Source organism: Convolutriloba macropyga, chromosome 1 (assembly GCF_964194025.1).
Source record: "Convolutriloba macropyga chromosome 1, txConMacr16.3, whole genome shotgun sequence".
Classification (NCBI taxonomy): Eukaryota; Metazoa; Xenacoelomorpha; order Acoela; family Convolutidae; genus Convolutriloba; species Convolutriloba macropyga.
The window spans coordinates 25,910,974-25,931,974 of record NC_134468.1 but is presented as its reverse complement, the minus strand read 5'-3'; positions in this window follow the sequence as shown (position 1 = coordinate 25,931,974).

The window sequence follows — 21,001 nt, the reverse complement described above, 5'->3', positions numbered from 1 at the left end:
GTGGTGTTCCTGATATTGTATGTCAAGGATTAGTGTTAACTAGAAGCATTATTAGTGTTAATAAAGATGGTAGTATGATGGTTGATATTTTATCTTAGTTTGAGTTAATGGTTTAGTAATTGTTCTATCTATTGATTTAGTAATAATTATAGTTAATACTTAATTATACCTAAATAATTTTTTTGTAATAGTTGTAGGTAAAACTTTAGTACTACTCCAGTTATATCTATTAATCTAATTATACTATAGTTAGTTCTTTATAGTTGTAGTCAGACTTACTTAATTTAACAAATCCCTTAGCATAAAAAATATCAACTTTCTTTCATTTGCTTTAGTTAGAACTTTACCTTCAACTCTTTTCTTAGTCTTAGTTCTAGTCTTAATCTTAGGCTTTACAGAAAGGGGTTATAATTTTTACATTTCATTTTTTTTATACAAATATGAGTCTTCTGCAGAAAATTGAAACTAATTCATATTGTGTTGTTGGTAGACATTATAGTGGTACTAATAAATTAAGAGGATTTATTACAGCTAAAGAAACAAAAAAGTTAATTGTACTAAATGTAAGACAATTAAGTCAATGACACTCAGTGATGAAACAATAGAAGCAGAGGGATTAAATGATTTCTTTAATGGTGTTGGTAAAGCTGCAGTTAACTTTAGAAAGTTGCTAATAGCACAATAAGAGCATTAGAAATAGCAAGTAAACTAGGAAGTGCATCTGCAAGTAGAAACCCTAGAGCAGCTTCATCAGCCACACCTGATTTAATTAAATTTACTGGTGAAGTTCTAAAAATAGTACAAAAAAAGGAAGAGGGTTATACTCAGGTACTAAGAAGATGAAGTATTTATATTAGAGTTGAAATATAACTATAACTATGGCTATGGACATAACTATGGGTATAACTATCACTAAGACTATAACTATGACAATGACTAGATATAGATCTAATAGTAAATTTTAATACTAAAATTATTATCGCTAAAAATATTATTATTACTAAATAGATTATTAATATAAAACTTCAGTTTAAAAATCACTCAGCTTGTTTTTCTTATTCTTGTTTTATTCTCCATACACCTTATCTAATTCATTATATTAACCATTATCTATTTTATTATCATTCATAGTAAATAGTTTATTAAAGTTTTCACTATATGGTTTGCTTAAAACAAAAAAAGTGAATACTTTATAATTCTATTTCTTGTTTTAGTATTAATTGTTTTTGATAATGAACCACCAACAGTTGCTGTAGCAAAAGCTCTTGAAATAGAATAAGGCAATCCTATACCTGTAATTGCAACTGACGTTCATGTTACAGTTGTTGCTTTTGATGATAATAGTATTTCTGTTATCTCTCTATCTTAATAAATTTATTATGTCTACTGAACTTCTTATTATAGTTTTTTGTTTCGGTTTCGTAATAATTTCTACCATCTTTTCTAATGTTAATATTATTTTTAAATTTATTATTAGCTAGGATTTTATCATTTACGTATTGTTCTGAGAAAGAGTTAATATTAGGGTGAAGTGAAGGTGCACTAGGTGTAGTTTCTTCCAATTTTTTATAGTAAAATATTTAGTTATAGTCATAGTCATAGGAATAGTTTTAATCATAGTTATAATTCATAGTCATTTTCATAGTCATAGTCGTAGCCGTGGTCATGGTCATAGTCATTGTCATATATATATATATATAAATATATATATATATATATATATATATATATATATATATATATATATATATAGTAAAATCTCTTTCATCTCTTTCAATATCTTTCATTATGCTCTCAAGATTCAAGGCATAATGCATCTCTAGTCTTGTTTGTTTTTTAGTGTTTAGTAGCTTACTTCTAATAATATAGCTATTACTTATTGTACCATTATTTTTTAATCTTTATAAGAGCTTCATCAACAGCAGAGTTAGTCTTTTCAATAACTTCTTTAAATTCCCTTAGACAAGTAGTAATCATATCAACTAGCTGTATATTAGTAATATCCTGATTAAACTTATTATTATCAGTTTCTTGTTTTAATTGATTATACTTAGAGATGGTGTCACTAGCAACTTTATTACAAAATTTAACAGCGTTTGTAACTTCATTTGCTGATTTAATAAACTCATTAATTAGTTTATCATTAACTTGTATTTTATTTTGAGTTGCAGTGTTTTAGCTGTAATTTTATCAAACTCAGTTTTTCTTAATTTAGTTATGATTTTACTTAAAATATCTATTTCAATAGAAGAGGATAATAATTTGCTATCACAATACTACAATACAACATTTTTTTCATCTCTGGGAGGGTGTACGTTTGTAATTCTATAGATATCATTCATCTCAATATTATCATTATCTGCTGGGAATAACTGACCATCCTTAATTGCTGATAGATTGTTAGTTGTTGCTGGTTGACGCTTAGCCTAGTTAAATCTATTTCTTGTCATCTTTGTATTTATTTACAGAACGAAGTAAGCCGAGCGATTCTAAAACTTTATTATAAGACTCAAAATCAAAAACAGATTTTATTAATTCCTGCTCATAGTATTTACCTTATATTATTTCACCATCGATATCTTCTATTCTATATGTTGGTGGCTGGGTTTGTAAAACTTCATTAATTTTAAATAATTTTATATTCCAGTTAGAAGTGTATCCTTTAGAGAAAAGGTTAAGTTTGTCAGAATTTTTAACATAAACATCAAATTCAAGTTTAGGTTTAATCTTAATAGAAGGAGATATAATTTATCTAACCTTTTCAGGATTTTTAGAAGAATCAACGGGTGTCATATTTATTGTTGAATGCTTGTTATTTTTATAGGTTATTACTGCATCATTTAATATATTTGCCCAATTACCATCCCCATTGATGAACATTGGTTTTTTAATTATGTGTATTAACCTGCTAAAAAATTTTTCTATAAACAGAGCTTCAAGATCACTATATGTAGAATATAGTACTAATTTTATATAGAATATTTTTATATAGAATATAGTTCGATTTTAGGTCTAATATAGATTTAATTTTTTATTATAAATTTCACTTCCTTTCTACCCATGACTTTTCAGATTTTCGACTTTCACTTTATACTATTTTAAAAACAATTGTTTAAAGATATACCAAATCTATTCTTTAAGGGTATAGCCCGCGCATACTTTGTGAATATATCTGTAAGAGTTAATATAAAGTTAAAACTATTGTTATATTTACTTAGAGATGATTTGTCTATCAAATCAGCTGGCCGTGTTTCATCTTTATATAATGGTATTATTCGTTTTCTTCTAAACTTTGTTATTTGAGGACTGAATACTTCTTTAGCTAGTAGTTGTTGTTTAGCTTCAATTGTGCCTTGTTGTTTCATTATGGCGTAGTCATAGCTTTGCTCATTGATTTAGTCAGAGTTTCATCTATTTACCATAATTTAAAACAAAATTATCTAGTTGTTTTTCATTTATATTTTTCGTTGATAATAGTTGTTTAGATATATTTAACATTTCATATATTCCATCATGAACAACTTTTGTTTCTAGTAATTCCGGTCTTTCTATTAAACTGTTTGGGTTCACTTTGCTAAGACCACTAGCTTCTAATTGTTTATCAGTCTCGTAATCAATTTCCCCTCTTCTTCTTCGTCGTCTTCTACAGCTCAATTTTCACAATCACTAGTATTAGGTCGGTATATTTCATCTTCGCTAGAGAGAAACACTATTGGCTAACATTCTTCTTATAAGTTTTGATCTTTTACTTTTTGTATCCCCCTTTGTTTATAACTGATACCCCTTAAAAATTGTTTAATTTTGTTTTCATCACCTTTTATATCTCTTTCGGTTACGTCATTACTAGTAATAAACATATCAAACCCCTTAGAAAAATTGTAGACTTTACTGTTCATATTTATACCATCAGGTACTAGAGATACCTCTATACACTTTATTTTAAATTTGCATGAATTTGGATCAACTGATATTAATACGATCTGTCTATTTGTTTGTTTACCCATTAGTAATAAAACATTAATCATATCATTGTCTACAGCAAATGTTTTGCCTCTATTATCTTTTAAAGTTAGAGTTGGATCAGGTGTGGGTGATACGAGAGCAGCTCGTTCATCAAGAAGACTGCTTCGTCCTTGGTATCCCACACTCTTTGAAGCCTTCGTATTACTGTCTAATGCTGCTTTTGTTTTGTTTTGAAGCGCTCGCATTGTTTCAGCGTGGACCTGCCATGCTTCATTATTAGTATTTAAAGTTTTAGTTAAAGGATCAAATATCTCTTAAATTTCACAATAATATTCTTGTTGTTTTACTTTATCATCTAATCTCTTTCTTTTGTTTTGTTAATAGTTGCAAGGATTAACTTTCTATCATCATCAATAGTTAGTTCCTGAACATCATTGATAAGTTGGTCTTTGTTATCTTTTTTATCTAACTCTATATCTATTAATTTTTCCAATGATGCAGCATTAATTTTATTTACTAGATCTCTTTTGAATAGGTATAGATTCTCACTATGGGGATAGCGTTTAATATTAGTTACAGAAAATCTTTTATCATCAAATGTGTGTGTTTAAACTAATCTTACTTGTTTTTGTTGTTGTCATGTTATCACCAACTTTTTGTATTCTACATTCATCAACGGTTCTCTCGGTGTTATACATTAGTGCATTACAATACTCTTCGTGTTTAGCATTGTTAAAATTCTTTATTTCTTTCTCTTAATTTTTTTGGGGCAATCTTTAAAGCTATATGCCTTAGGTGATAGGGTTACAAACTCTTCTATGATTTTATTTTCCAAGTTCATGTTTAAATTTACTTGGTACTTTGATACTTTTTCATTAGTTTTGATTGGTTTTTCGAGATTACTTAAATCCATGGGTTCGTCAGTGACATTATCTTCAGTAAAACTTAATACAAAACTGTCAGTATCCATATATTGTAGCATTAGATCTTTGAGAGTTGGTTGAAGGATGTTGTATAATACATCCTACATGTGTAATGTTTTTTAATTCTAATATAGTTACACCTACATATACTGATGAATCATTTTCTATTTTTTCCTTGTATATTCAATTTGGCTATAATCATTATATCTAGTGATATTCTTAAATGTTGTTTTACTTATACATTTCATTATCTTTTCTTCATCCTGTAATAACTTACTTTGAAGGAAGCGTAGAGGATTCATGCACATCCTTCCATATAGGGAGTTATTCATTAATTTTCTTTCATTCTTTTCTATTTTTGCTTAAAATTTAACTGTTGCTTTTTTTATTTGTATTGTTTTGAGTATAATCTCTAAATATATAATCTGGTTTAAAACTTTTACTCTATGTATTTTTTTTTACTTTTACTCCCATCATAACATAGAACTTAAGCATCCTATAATGAACCACATATTCTGTTTTGTTATTATTGTCTAGGATCATTTTCTCTGTTCTCGCTCTATCTTTTCTTTCTCTCTTTCTCTATAGTCTAATTCATTATCGTTTATCGTTCTTTTATTGGGCATCAATGCTAGTTGCTCTTTACACTCATTAGCATACTCAATATCGAAAACCATACAATAACCATGATCACTCTCATCTGGAGTATTTAATATTTCATCTAAAGTTATAATAATATACTGAAAGTCCTTATAATGTAGCTTTTGCATGATTGCATAACCGTATAGGTTATTTGCATCGAAGTACCAGAGGGATCTCTTACTTTCATTACTAATAATGTATCTATCACTCTTTATACCACATATACCACTTCTCTTTGCCTCAAAAAAATCATCTAGCATTTATTTATCTCGTAAAGTATCTAATGTACCACCACTTGACATTAACCAACAATCAAAATTTTAACCAGGAAGACTTACATAGTGTAGAGGACAGAGGACGAATTTTTTCATACTTAGGTTAACATATTCATTCATGCAATAATATAACATTTCCACGTCATTTTGTAAAAACTCTAAAGTTAGATCTTTACCAGTTTTGTGGCTGTTGTCATTATTAAACATATCTAGTTCTTCTTGTGTTGGTAATTTATGAGAGAGAGAGAGAGAGAGAGAGGATTTTAAGTCTTCTGTTTTTAGATTACCTGTAAGAGTGTCACACGACTTTGTCGTGGTTGGGGAACCAAGGCTGAAGGCCCTTCTCAAGTCATCCACACCAAAGTATTCCTATGGATATAGTGTTTTAGTTTTACACACGTGTATCTTTGCCCTTTGATCTAGAGGCATAGCTAAGAAGTTATAACTGTCTAAGAATCTAAGACAACCAATGCTAAACATCTTAGATTTACCGGCAGCTAATGGTATGTTATCAAGTTATCAACTCTTCTTTTGACATTTTTCGGTTTAAAAAGCTCACTATATAGTAGATTGAAGTCATAACTACCACCATTATGGAATATAACAGGAATGAAGTTTTCTTGTTTGTATCTTAGAATAAATATTTTACATGCTGGTCCTCTATATATACCAATTTCATGACAGTGATCTGTTCCTTTCTTAATGCACGTTTTACTGCATATATTACAAGTGTTACTGGCTTCATGATATAATTTTTCTTCTTTATTAAATACCATTTTTCTAAATTGTACTTGATGTTATTCTCAGATTCTATTTCTAACAGATCTCTAGCAAATATTTTGATACAGTCCAGACCAAAATATTATTTGAAATTCCTGTTGAATGTGTAGCCTATACTTATTGGTATTTGTTCAGCTATTACATTTTTGTTGCTATTGGTGGTGACATCGACACCACAAGATTCTATATCAGCAGTTATAAAACTTTTTATTTTCTGACGCTTAAGTTCATTTATAAAAGTAATTTTCTTTTTCTTAGGACAAACAATCTCGGGTTTAAAAGAGTGGTTAAACTCATTTTTGTCGTATTTAATTTGAGAGTTGAATCAATATGCACATCTATTACAATAATAATATTTTATGTTACTTTTATTTGGTCGATCTAATAATGTCTCTAAGTTTTTAATTAGAGCACAGTGTTCTGTTAGCCCACTTCCCCAAACCAATATTCTTACCTTCTTTCTGTCTTTATCGAAAGGATCGACTGGTTTTAACAATTTTACTTTATCTTTGCCACAAGGTGTGTAGCCATATAAAAATTTTGTATAACTTCTGTGTTCTTATTATATAATCAAAATCATCTTCATCTCGTTGTCATGGTACAATTAGTTTGTTTGCATAGTTACTTTCACGTATTGCATGATCTTTAGCTGGGTGTAATCAAGCAGTAATAGTCTTTTGTAAGCAGTTGTGTTTATAACTACGTATATTTATTATTGAATATGAGTTTTTGAGATTGTAGGGAAATCTATATAACTACCAATAGATGCTTTAGTTGGCTCAATATTTTTAACGAATTTTTTGAATTTATGGATATTCAATGATTAATTGAATACTTCTTAATCCGAGAAAGTCAAATTCGTAGCCATAGCCTTTGTATATTTCTTTTTCAAAGTTTCAAAGTTTAGCCATGGTTTGAAGTCTCCATATTCATGTATAGCATTATTAAAAATATAGTCCGCGTGGAAGAATATTTTTGTAATTTTTACTTCTTCTTTGGTTGTTTTTTATATTCTCACTCGGCTGTGATCTTATATTTAAAACTCTTAACTTTTCTAAACTGGTAACAGTTTTTAATTTCTTCTAATGAGTAATTAATTGCTTCATCTATATCTTCAATGTAAATCCCAACTTTATCAGTAATATAAAGTTCTCTCATGTTATGACTGGAGGTTATATCAAAGTCTTCTGTGTTTTCTAGATACATGCGATTATGACTATATGAGTTAGAGCTATTTTATTTCTAAATTCTTCATGACATTCTTCACATTCATACTTAATTCTAGTATAGATATTATCATCAGTTTTAGTTTTGTGTTTATCTTTAGTAAAGGTTTTAGTTTTACTTATATCTCTAGTATTGTCTTTGGGTTTAGCTCTAGGACAGAGGACATAATCATCTTCAGCTGGATCATACACCCCCATAGTTTCATCTTCATCTTTACCTTCCACCTCATTATCGTACTCCTTTCTCGCTCTGTCTAAATGTTCATCACTTCAAATATGTTTGATAACCGGTTTCCTTGTTTCAAGGATAAATCACAAAAATAACAGAAGTTTAAGTTTTCAACTTTAGACATCTTGTTTTTAAGGACAAAAATTCATTTTTGAAAATATAAAAATTAATAACTATCTAAATCAGTAAAAGGTGATAGTTGCAAAGATAAATCATGGAGAAAATGTTGTGACAAATTTTTAGATAGTTTTTTTGAATGTTATTTCTGTAAAGTCTACTTTAAGAATAGAGATTATGTTAATCCTATGAATATACATAAATATGATCCAAATCAGAAAATTAGTGGATTTAGATTCAAACAATTTAATTATAGGTTATGTGTTTTTATACATAGATATAGATATACACGTACTAAAGAAAGATTCAAAGAATATGCTGAAAGATTTAATATAAAAGGGTAGAGTTACGCTGGCTTTTTCAAGTAATCCACGAACTGGCTTCACAGATTTTCGCAAGTTGGTTTTACCTGCTTTTTACGCGGTCTCATTAGCTACACTAGTATCTGGGGACGTCCAATGGAGTCAGTGGGGATAGAACTGAAACTATCCGTCTGACAACGGTTAATTACCAGATTAACTCTGTACTGGTAGATTGCACTAAGCGGGACAAGAAAGGATAGTTTTTAAATGTATAAGAAGTGAAACTGCTTCACATTTGGTTGAATATTTAGTAGGTAGTGGATAAAGCAGGGTTTTCAGTTAGACACACAACTTGATCCACGTTTTTACTGTGCACTTAGTCATCATCAAGGTTTACCAATAAGCCCCATTGAACAGCAGAAACGGAGCTAAAAGATTTTTTCAAAACAATTTTATTCAAAAATAAGAAAATTATCAGAATCCTGAAAAATGGTTCGCCTAATTAAACCTAAACGCTAATGAATCTCATTTCCTGTTTTTAAAGAACATTAGTGCCGAAATTGATTTTTGAAAAGTGATCTTTTTGCTCTCTTGTCACAGAAATAGCCGTTGGAGCCCTATAACTAATTGTTAATTTGCTGCTAATTCTTCTCTTATGCTTCTTTGTTATTAGAATCACGCTGCAAATTGTATTTTCAATTATCTTCAAAATCATTAAATAATACGATGAAATTCAAAAAAATAATTAACCCAAGAAAGATCTGTGTTCCAAATGAGAGTTCAATAGTAACTTATTGATTACAAGAAAAGTACTGGTCCTAACAACTGATATCGGTTACTTTTTAAAAAAAAAAAGACTCATACAAAATGAGAACATCAGGAGTGATAAAAGCTTGATAACAAGTTTTTTAAAAGCTATCGAAGAAGTTTACATGCAACGAGAATAATTTACCAAAGATCTATTGTTCCGTTTATCTCGTGGATCTATTTTGTGGAAGGCCAGTACGTCAGACCCAGAAAATGTAGAACATTCAAGAAGACCCCAGTGATTGTGGAATTTTTATCATGTAAGATCTGACAAATTTCCGACAAAACCATCTTGCTAACAGCCTGTAAGGGGATGCATCTTTTTATAAGATCTTATAAGATGTTTATCAGAGATCTCATACGACAAAAATTCCTCTTATAAGATCTTACACGATAAAAATTCTTCTTATAAGATCTCACACGATAAAAATTCCTCTTATAAGATCTTACACGATAAAAATTCCTCTTATAAGATCTTACGCGATAAAAATTCCTCGTATAAGATCTTCACGATAAAAATTCCTCTTATCAGATCTTACACGATAAAAATTTCTCTTATCAGATCTTACACGATAAAAATTCTGGTTAGAGGAATTTTTATCGTGTAAGATCTGATAAGACATCTTATAAGAAAAACATTCCTCTTATCAGAATTTTTATTGTCTAAGATCTTATAAGAGGCATTTTTTATCGTATAAGATCTTATAGGAGGAATTTTTTTATCGTGTAAGAACTTATAAGAGGAATTTTTTATCGTATAAGATCTTATAAGAGGAATTTTTATCGTGTAAGATCTTATACTAGGAATTTTTATCTTGTAAGATCTTATAAGAGGAATTTTTATCGTGTAAGATCTTATATGAGGAATTTTTATCGTGTAAGATCTTATAAGAGGAATTTGTATCGTGTAAGATCTTATAAGAGGAATTTTTATCGTGTAAGATTTTATAAGAGGAATTTTTATCGTGTAAGATCTTATAAGAAGAATTTTTATCATGTAAAATCTTATAAGAAGAATTTTTATCGTGTAAGATCTTATAAGAATAATTTTTATCGTGTAAGATCTTATAAGAGGAATTTTTATCGTGTAGGATCTTATAAGAGGAATTTTCATCGTATAAGATCTGATAAACATCTTATAAGATCTTATAAGAAGATGCATCCCCTTACAGGCTGTTAGCAAGATGGTTTTGTCAGAAATTTGTCAGATCCTACACGATAAAAATTCCACAATCACTGCGGGAGCTACAAAACGTATCCTTGGAAACAAAAGTCATTACTACGAAGAAAGACTGATGAAATGGTTTTCCTTTTTGCCCCTTTCGTTTCACCACAAGATGCATATCGTCTTAATCTTTGTCGACATTTTAAGGTAGATACAACTTCGACTGGACGAACTCCGTTCAAATCAAAACTGAATCAGAGCAGAGTACGAGATAACAAAAATTAAAAGTCTACAGGCCAAAACAAAAACAATAGAGCGATTTTCGGACAAGAAGTGTGCCTTAACCAAACATAGTCAGTCAAAAGATTCGGTGCCATCGTGACCAAATTTAACACCTGAAAAGCAAAATAACTAAAGTATATCAACACTTTTTCGATAACTTTTGTACATGGAGGCTATAACTTGTCTGTGTAAAGTGCAAAAACCAGTATAAATTTTATTAAACTCTGGAAGAACTGAAACTCGGGAGAAACAACTCTCCTTGTTTATATCCTAAATTCTGTTTTATTATTATTAATAACCCAGGCTGAGGTGCCAGACCCAAAGTGGATATGTCCAGACCGTCCCAGACGGAAAGTGGATATGTCCAGACTATCATCCGTTCAAAATTTTCGTGCGTTCTTCGTGCGTTCGAATGCAATATGTCCAGACCATCCCAGGTGAAACTTTTCGTGCGTTCATGTCCAGACCATCGTGCGGTCACCAGACCATCGTGCGTTCATGTCCAGGCCATCGTGCGTTCATGTCCAGACCATCGTGCGTTCATGTCCAGACCATCGTGCGTTCATGTCTAGGCCATCGTGCGTTCATGTCCAGACCATCGTGCGTTCATGTCCAGACCATCGTGCGTTCATGTCCAGACCATCGTGCGTTCATGTCCAGACCATCATGCGTTTATGTCCAGGCCATCGTGCGTTCATCCGTGTTTCCAGACCGTGTAATTTTGAACGCACGACACCCCCTTCGTGCGTTCATTTCGGTCTGGACTTATCTGGTTTCGGTCTGGGACCTCAGCCTTGGAATTCAAGGTAAACCTGCAGGAGTACCGCAGTGTTAACAATCTGTTTAACACACCGACAGCTAGGATCTCTTCTGACAAGCAACCTTCAAGTTATTCATAGACTGCATTGTCACCTCTGATATCAGTAACATCACAATTTTTTTCTGCCTCCAATCCATTTTGTTCCACGCCCTATGAACCGGCCCACGTGCTAATCCCAAACCAATTTCGAGCAAAGACCGAAATGCACTAATTCTAAATTGTGGAGACAATATAAAGAGATAGATCACCGATTGTCTTGTACGGTAGAGATAATTCAGTCTTAGGGTACCATCACATGTAGCGCACAGCACAGTCACAAAATCTCCGAAAGAGGACAAACGGCTGAGGGAACGGACTCTGTGGTCTGTCATAATGACTGCAAAATGTGTTTTGATCTTAATGCAATGACCAACAAACAATTGAGCAGTCTCTCTATAAATTTCAACTTCACCAAGAGAACGACAGGAAGGATGAAAAGTTTACTAATCCAGGGACTTGTCGCGATTGTGCTGACATCGAGAGTTTTCAAGCTACGCTCGAGAAAGCCATCTCTGATTTGTCTGATGATGACACCTTAACTTATGCCAAGAAATAGTCATTCTTCCAAATTGATATTTAGACCCCAAACATTGGCATACAACGGAACCAAAGAAGACGCAGTATTAAACTATATTCACTAGAAAAACTCTGGACAATGATTATAAATACCAAGGTGATGTTCCCAAATTACCTTGCTAATTTTGCTCGACCCATTTTACACTCACTTTTTGCTCGACTCAAAACACTGATTGTTTTTTCATCGACTCATGGTTTGACAATATCTGGTCCCAATTTAGTACTTCGAGTCCAGCAGAAGTTGGCCGTGAGATTATGGGCTGACTAAAACTCTGTCGTAAAATAATTTGGGTCGATATCAGGTCCATTTTTACTAAATTCGATGAAGTCATTTCATTGGGTATTTGGGTTACTTTCATACCAATCTTGGGTCCAGCCTTGTTGTTTCATCATCTGAGGTCATTACCTTGCTTTAATTGCTGTCCAGAATTTTGTGATATCATACCTCAGACTGATCATAGACTGATAATTGGTTGATTTGCGAAGAATGACGTACGCGGGCTGACCACCCATAGTGTTTCAGTAGTGAACCTGCGTATTTCCATATTAGTTGGAAAAACTTAGTACTGAAACAGCTTATTTACATCAAAATAAAAATTATAATAAATGCTAAAAATATCAAAAGCCTGTTCTTACTGATAAATACGTTTTGTATGCTGCTTTTACTTACGAATGCCAAATGTCCATATACTTTGAAAATAGTTTCCATGACGCTTATGACTCTCAATTTTTATGTAATTCTTTCCTGTGGGGAAACGGTTAATTCTCGAAATCCTGAATTATTCCCAAAAGAAAATCTGAAAAATTTATAGTACAACAATAATCCTTAATTTGAGTTTTGTCAATTTATCGATTTATCAAGAATAGAGGAATGGAGTCCATTTGAACCAAACATTTTCCAACAGATTTGCAGCAAAGTCTGCAGCAAAGTTGTTTTGATTGTCGTCTTCTGAATTTCTGCTAGGCTCAAAAGTGAGTGGACTCTGTTGCCCAGAAGAGCGATCGAATAAAAAACCAAAGGTTTTGAATTGGTGAAGCAAGCATTACTTTGTTACTCCGATATTTCCCCTCTTCCATTCTTGTATGCTGTTGCAGATTAGATTGCCTTGAATTAAGTTAATTCACAATGGGGCTCGTAATTTCAATTCTAGTTATATGGATAACAAAAGTAAGAAAATTACTTTGCTCATCAATAGAAAGGACAAACTTAAGACAAGTTTTAGAGGTAATTAAAATAATAATAAAAAATATCCACGGTTCACTTCTTCCCAAAGGAACGAAATCAAAAGTGCTCAGAGTATCCCAACTGGCCTTGCAATTAGAACTATCCTCATTTCTGTCCCACTTTCAATCTTTTCTCTGCTTTTCACACTATCTTTTAAACATTAGTCCAACTAAACCAAATGCTTTCTCTCGCTTGAGCAAAAACCTCTCTTGTGTCCAAACTTTTGAATCCTTCCACAATTCTCCAACGTCTGCAAAAATTTCTATGTGTCACTTCAATTTATACTCAACCAACACGATCTTATCTTAAGCAAACGAACCTTAATCTCTCAAGTAGACATTGCAACTTGCACTCGAAATCTGTCAAATTTTTAGGAAGTCTTTGTTTGCTATGCACACAAATCAATATCAAACAATGCTCTGTCATTCAACTGCTACCAACCATTGTTCAACGTTCTCCTTATCTTAAGTAAACAATCTTTGTACTCTTATGTAAACAAACTCACTTCGCTCTATCTCATATTTGCAATTGACATATTAATCACTGTTTGCTCAGGAAACATTAAACATTGCTCTAAATAGTTCTGATTCCTCTACTTCCGCTATCAAAGTAACTAGCTGCAATCAATCCCTGTCAAAAATCATGTGTTGAATAAATAACTAAACCCAACTCTAATCCAAAGACCATTTTAATTTCCTATTTTGAAAACATTTCATGCACCTACCCACAAAATTTTATGGCCAAACAAAAAGTCATTCTTCCAAAAAGATAATTAGACCCCAATCGTTGACCTACATCGGAACCAAAGAAGACAAAGCGTTCAACTATCTTCACTAAGTGGAGCCTGATGGCTCTAAACTTTGGCATGATTGAGAAAACTCTGGACAAAGCCAAGGTGATGACAATTATACATACCAAGGTGATTTTCCCAATTTATCTGTCTAATTTTCATTGACCGATAATTTTACACTCAGCTGTTGCTCGACTCAAAACACTGATTGTTTTTTCTTCGATTCATGAATTGACATTAGCTGGAACCAATTTTGTATTTTGAATCCAGCAGATGTTGGCCGTGAGATTATGGCCTGACTAAAATTCTGTCGTAAATAAATTGGGTCGATATGAGGTCCATTTTTACTAAATTCGATGAAGTCATTTCACTGGGTATTTGGGTTATTTTCATACCAATCTTGGTTCCAGCCTTGTTGTTTCTTCATCTGAGGTCATTACCTTGCTTTAATTGCTGTCCAGAATTTTGTGATATCATACCTCAGACTGATCATAGACTGATAATTGGTTGATTTGCGAAGAATGACGTACGCGGGCTGACCACCCATAGTGTTTCAGTACTGAACCTGCGTACTCCGGCATCAGCTTGTAAAAGTCAGTACTGAAACAGCTTATTTACATCAAAATAAGAATTATAATAAATGCTAAAAATATCAAAAGCCTGTTCTTACTGATGAATACTTTTTGTATGCTGCTTTCACTTATTAATTCCAAATGTCCATGTTCTTTGAAAACAGTTTCCATGAAGTTTCTGACTCTCAATTTTTATGTAATTCTTTCCTGTGAGGATGCCGTTAATTCACGAAATCCTGAATTATTCCCAATTAAAAATCTGAAAAGTTTTTAGTACAGCAATAATCATATGTTTGAATTTTGTCGATTTATCAATTTATCAGCACTAGATAAGTGTAGTCCGTTTGAACTAAGAGTTTCTCAACAGATTAGCAGCAAAGTCTGCAGCAAAGTTGTTTTGATTGTCGTCTTCTTAAGGTCCATCGCGAGAGGACCATCGCGAGTTCCTCCTATCATTGCTTGTTTATAAACCAATAATTCCTTCCCATCCCAGGGGTTCGGACAAGTTCTGCACACACGGTATTTCGAAAAACTGATAAATCGCCTTTTCTTATTGCAAAATGCAAAAGAATTTCTTCCACGAATTTTTAAACCATTCTCATGATCACCCAATGCATTACTACATAATTACATGCTAGGGCGACTGGTTTATACCGTTATTTCATCCAAAAACTAGCAAATTTTTAGTGAAAATATTAAAAGCCTACGAATAACACCACTTCTGGTGCTAGTAATTTACATCGAAAAGGTGTAACTGGCTGCGCAACCTTATTATTTATGATAATCATTAGGGGAATATACCCACAAATTTTCAGAGTCTAATGATGAATATAACTTTAAGAGTTGAGAGGTACCAGGTTTGGTTCATTTTTTTAAATTGAAGTTCAATTTCAAATTGAAATTCCAATTCTTTTTAAAGTATCTAGTTCACTTCAAATGTTTGCTCTCTAGTTCATTTCTTAATTTAAATCACTCATTTCGACTTTGACTTGATAAATTTTTGCTAAGTAAACGAAATATATCGACAGCTCAATATGTTTTTGTTCATTAATTCGTTTGTTTAAGATATATCACTCAAATCCCCTCTCTGGCGCCTTCGGGACAATAACCCTTTAAGAACGAACGTTTATCTGGAACAATTTATTAACTTGTCTAGGTTGACATAAATTATCTAACTTAATCGCAGTATCCGCTTATGACAATTTCCTGCGTTCTACATTGAATAATTTTTCCCAATTTCAAAAATAATATGCTGAACCTGCTCCTTTAAAATTCTTTTTTAACCCTTCACACCTTCAATTTAAAAGGACAGATCTGAATATATCCAAAAGGAAAATGGTCCAATTTTAGGAACGTAGCGACAAAAGAACAAAGGACAATTTGTTCCTTCGTATCCTGGTTATTCCACACAGAGGCAAATTAGGCTTGCTTGGACTTAAACGATAGGTTCTGGCTCTCAGATCTCTCAGTGTCTTAATACCTCATTCCACAACAATAAGGAGTCACCGCTTGCCATACCTTTGCCCTGTTCACATTCTACAGTTATCCTTAGGGTATGCACTTCATACTATTGATTTGTTTAGTGTTGAACCAATACAACTTTACCGATGCCTTCAATTCCATCGACGTTGTTCTTTTGAAGCAAAATTATTAATTTTACCCCGTCTCTACGCCAAATGTTTGCCACAATATTCCACAAATGGAGTTTTAAGTGACGACAAAGTTATATAACATAACGTTATAAACTTTTGCTTTCGAAACTAAACTGAGTCATGATCAGACTTTAGGCAGAAGCTGCGAGATAATTAGAGACAGAAGCGATAATCTTGTTCAGATCAACGACTGACCGAAACTAGACGATGGGCTTCGGTCATTCTCCAACGTCTGCAAAAATTTTATCAGCTCCTTGAAATGTCAGAAAAATTGAAAAATGGAGAAATGCTTTAAAAATGGAGAAATGTCAGTTGACTTGTCATAGCTCTTAACACACAATAAAATTAAGAGCTAGAAGGCTGAAAAGGTACAAAAAGAGGCACAGCAATAAGTGGAAGGCTTCAACCACTTAAATTTATATTTTTAGAGTACGGTCACAGATACCGACTTATGTGAGCGAGATATAATTAATTTTTTTGACATTTTCTACCTAGTTCATCCTAATGAATTAAAACTCGCGAAAAACTTGTCTCGCTTCTCGCATCGTCGACATCAAGTTCCTTTACATCAGAAAAATCTGTATCCGAAATACCTTCAAACAAATAGTCATCATCCGACTGTTCATTGCTTAGCTCCTCGGACTCTGGTGACAGTACATAATGCTTTTTTTTACCATGATGCTCATCTGGTCCACAAGACTCAACAATCCGCTTAATAAGTTTTCTCCTGCCGGAATTTTTCCGAAGCCTTTTCTGTCCAGATCTTTTTTGTATCATGCCTCAGACTGATCATTGACTGATAATTGGATGATATGCGAAGATTGACGTACCCGGGCTGACCACCCATATTGTCTCAGAACTGAACCTGTGTGTTTCCGTATCAGCTTGTAACAGTTAGTACTGAAACCGCCTATTTACATCAAAATAAGAAATATAATAAATGTTAAAAATATCAAAAGCCTGTTCTTTCTGATGAATACGTTTTTTAAGCTGCTTTCACTTACGATTTCCAAATGCCCATATTCTTCGAAAAAAGTTTCCATGAAGTTTCTGACTCTCAATTTTTATGTAATTCTTTCCTGTGAGGATACGGTTAATTCACGAAAAAATGAATTATTCCTAAATAAAAATCTGAAAAATTTTTAGTACAGCAAAAATCCTTAGTTCGAATTTTGTCAATTTATCAATTTATTAACACTAGAGAAGTTTAGACCATTTGAACAAAAAATTTCTCAACATAGTAGCAGCAAAGTCTGCAGCAAAGTTGTTTTGGTTGTCGTCTTCTGAATTTCTGCTAGGCTCAACAGTGAGATGAATCTGTTGCCCAGAAGATCGATCAAATGAAATGAACCAAAGGTTTTGAATTGGTGAAGCAAGCGTTACTTTGATAGTCTGATATTTACCCACTTCCACTCTTGTATGCTGCTGCAAATTAGATTCCCTTGAAATACGTTAATTCACAATGGGGCTCGTAGTATCAATTCTAGTTATATGGATAACAAATGCAAGAAAATTACTTTGCACATCGATAAAAAGGACAAACTTGTGACAATTTATAATATTAATTAAAAGAATAACAAAAACAACATCCACGGTTCACTTCCCAAAGGAACGAAATCAAAGGCCCGTTCAGTCTCTCGCTTGTCCAAAAATCTCTCTGGTGTCCAAACTTGGGAATTTTCCCAAAATTCTCCAACGTCTGCAAAATTTTCTCTGTGTCACTTCAATATACACTCAACCATTACGCTCTTGTATTAAGCAAACGGACCTTAATATCTCAAGTAGACATTGCAACTTGAGATCTGTCCTATTCTGTAGGAGGTCTTTGTTTGCTATGCAAACAAATCAGTATCAAATTAGGCTCGGTCATTCAATTGCCACCAACCATTGATCAACTTTCTCTTTACCTTAAGCAAACAAACCTTATACTCTTATGTAAGCAAACCCACTTCGCTTTATCTCATGTTTGCAATTGACATATTAATCACTGTTTGCTTAGCAAACATTAAACATTGCTCTAAAAATTTCTGATTCCTCTATTTCCGCTATCAAATTAACTAGCTGCAATCAACTGCTGTCAAAAATCATGTGTTGAATAAAAAATACACCCAACCCTAATCCAAAGACCAATGGTAATTTCCAATTTTGAAAACTTTTCATGCAATTCCTTGTAATAATACATGCCGATGAGACCAATTTTCTTAAAAACCTAAAAATTTAAAATCTAGGGGTCATCCAAATGTCACCCGTCCAAAATGAGGGGTCAAGTTGATAAAACTAACTATTTTCATGAAGAGTTCGCTCATAGTTGCACTTACCCACAAAATTTTATGGCCACTCTCTCAATAGAACACACTTTTTATCGATCCTAAGAAACCCTTATTCATACGTGCATGACATTACGACTCATTAATTCCCTTATTTGTGACTCAAAGTGTCATATTCCACAGTAAAATGCCAAGAAACCTAAAAATCACACTACCTCCGGTGTTAATAACTACATGGTGGTTAGTCTGATTAGACTGAAAACTTTACCCACAATACAGGACCATTGCGAGTTCCTCCTATCATTGATTTTTTATAAACCAATAACTCCTTCCCATCACAGGTTTTCGGAAAAGTTCTGTACACACGGTATTTCGAAAAACTGATAAACTGCCTTTTCTTTTTGCAAAATGAAAAAGAATTTATCCCACGAAAAATTATGTCAAAAAAATATGCTGAACTTGCGCATTTATAATGATTTGGGATCTTTTTTAACCTTTCACATCTTCAATTTCAAAGGACAGATCTGCATATAACCAAAAGGAAAAAGGGTCCAATTTTAAGAACGTAGCAACAAAAGAACAAAGGACAAATTTGTTCCTTCGTATCCTGATTATTCCACACAGAGGCAAATTGGGCTTGTTTGGACTTAGACGATAGGTTCTGGCTCTCAGATCTCTCAATGTCTTGATACCTCATTCCACAACAATAAGGAGTAACCGCTTGCCATACCTATGCCCTGTTCTCACTTTACAGTTATCCTTAGGGTATGCACTTCATACCATTGATTTGTTTAGTGTTGAACCCAATACAACTTTACCGATGCCTTCAATTATGCCGACATCATTCTTCTGAAGCAGAACCATTAATTTTACCTCCTCTCTACGACCACTGTTTGCCACAATATTCCACAAATGGAGTTTTCAGTGACGACAGAGTTATATAAAATAACGTTATAAATTTTTGCCTTCGAAACAAAACTGAGTCATGATCAGATTTATTAGGCAGAAGCTGTGAGATAATTAGAGACAGAAGCGATAATCTCTTTCAGATCAATGACTGACCAAAACTAAACGATGGGCTTCGGTCAGTGTCATAAAGAGTATCAGCTCCTTGAAATATCTGAAAAACGGAAAATGGAGAAATACTTTTAAAATGGAGAAATGTCAGCTGATTTGTTTTGAGCGGTTATCATAGCTTAATACAAACCCAATAAATTTAAGAGCTGGAAGGCTGAAAAGGTACAATGAAGGAATGGCAATAAATGGCGGGCTTCAACCACTTAAATTTATATTTTTAGAGTACGGTCACAGATAACGTCTTATGTGAACGAGACATAATAGTTTGTTTGAAATTTCCTACCTAGTTCATCCGACTGAATTGAAACTTGCGGCAAAATTTGTCTCGCTTCTCGCATCGTCGACATCAAGTTCCTCTGCATCAGAAAAATCTGTATCAGAAATATCTTCAAACAAATAGTCATCATCCGACTGTTCATTGCTTAGCTCCTGAGACTCTGGTGACAGTACATAATGCTTTTTTATACCATGATGCTCATGTGGTCCACAAGATTCAACAATCCGCTCAATAAGTTTTTCTTCTGCCAGAATTTTTCTGAAGCCACTTCATATTCTTTTAGCGCTGCTCTATAAGTTGCCTGGTTTATTTGACCACATACTTCCTCCATAAACTCGACCTCAGTTTCACCTGGCACTTCATCGCCGTAAATTGGAACTCTTATTCTACATCCACTCTCAGCAATTCTGGCATCCTCCTCTTATCCAAACAGATCTTTAATAAAAGACCATTTTCTTGATACACTACACCTGGACCCAATGCCAAGCCCTTCAGACTTTTTGCATGGTTGACGAAATATGTTCATTAAAGAAGGGTCAACAACTCTACTTGTATCAATCACCTGCCTTTGAGAACACTGCTGTGGTGTTCTCTGATCCATATTATCACTGGTTTCAAAGAATTCCGCCCTACTTCCCGTTTTCCCTCTAAAAAGCACTTTGTAGCTTCGCTCAAAAAAACGTAGATTGTTAGACAATCGTACGTCAAATTGATACAGCGTCTCTCAGTGTCCACGTTTGCTTCTCTGGAGTTGACCGCCAATAACTTTTTAGTAAATCACTTACTGCATTCAAGGTCCAACCACACAATTTTGTGTAGGCTACCACATCATCATCTCTTCTTCTGTCAATCCAAGCTTCATGCCAGTGCTCAAATTATAAACATGCTAATATTCCCAATCTTTGTAGCTTGGTGAAGGAAAACGCTTCACCAATTGATAACCAAACATAATCAAACCATTGGTTAGTCAACTTTCGGTGTGCTCTCAGCTGTTT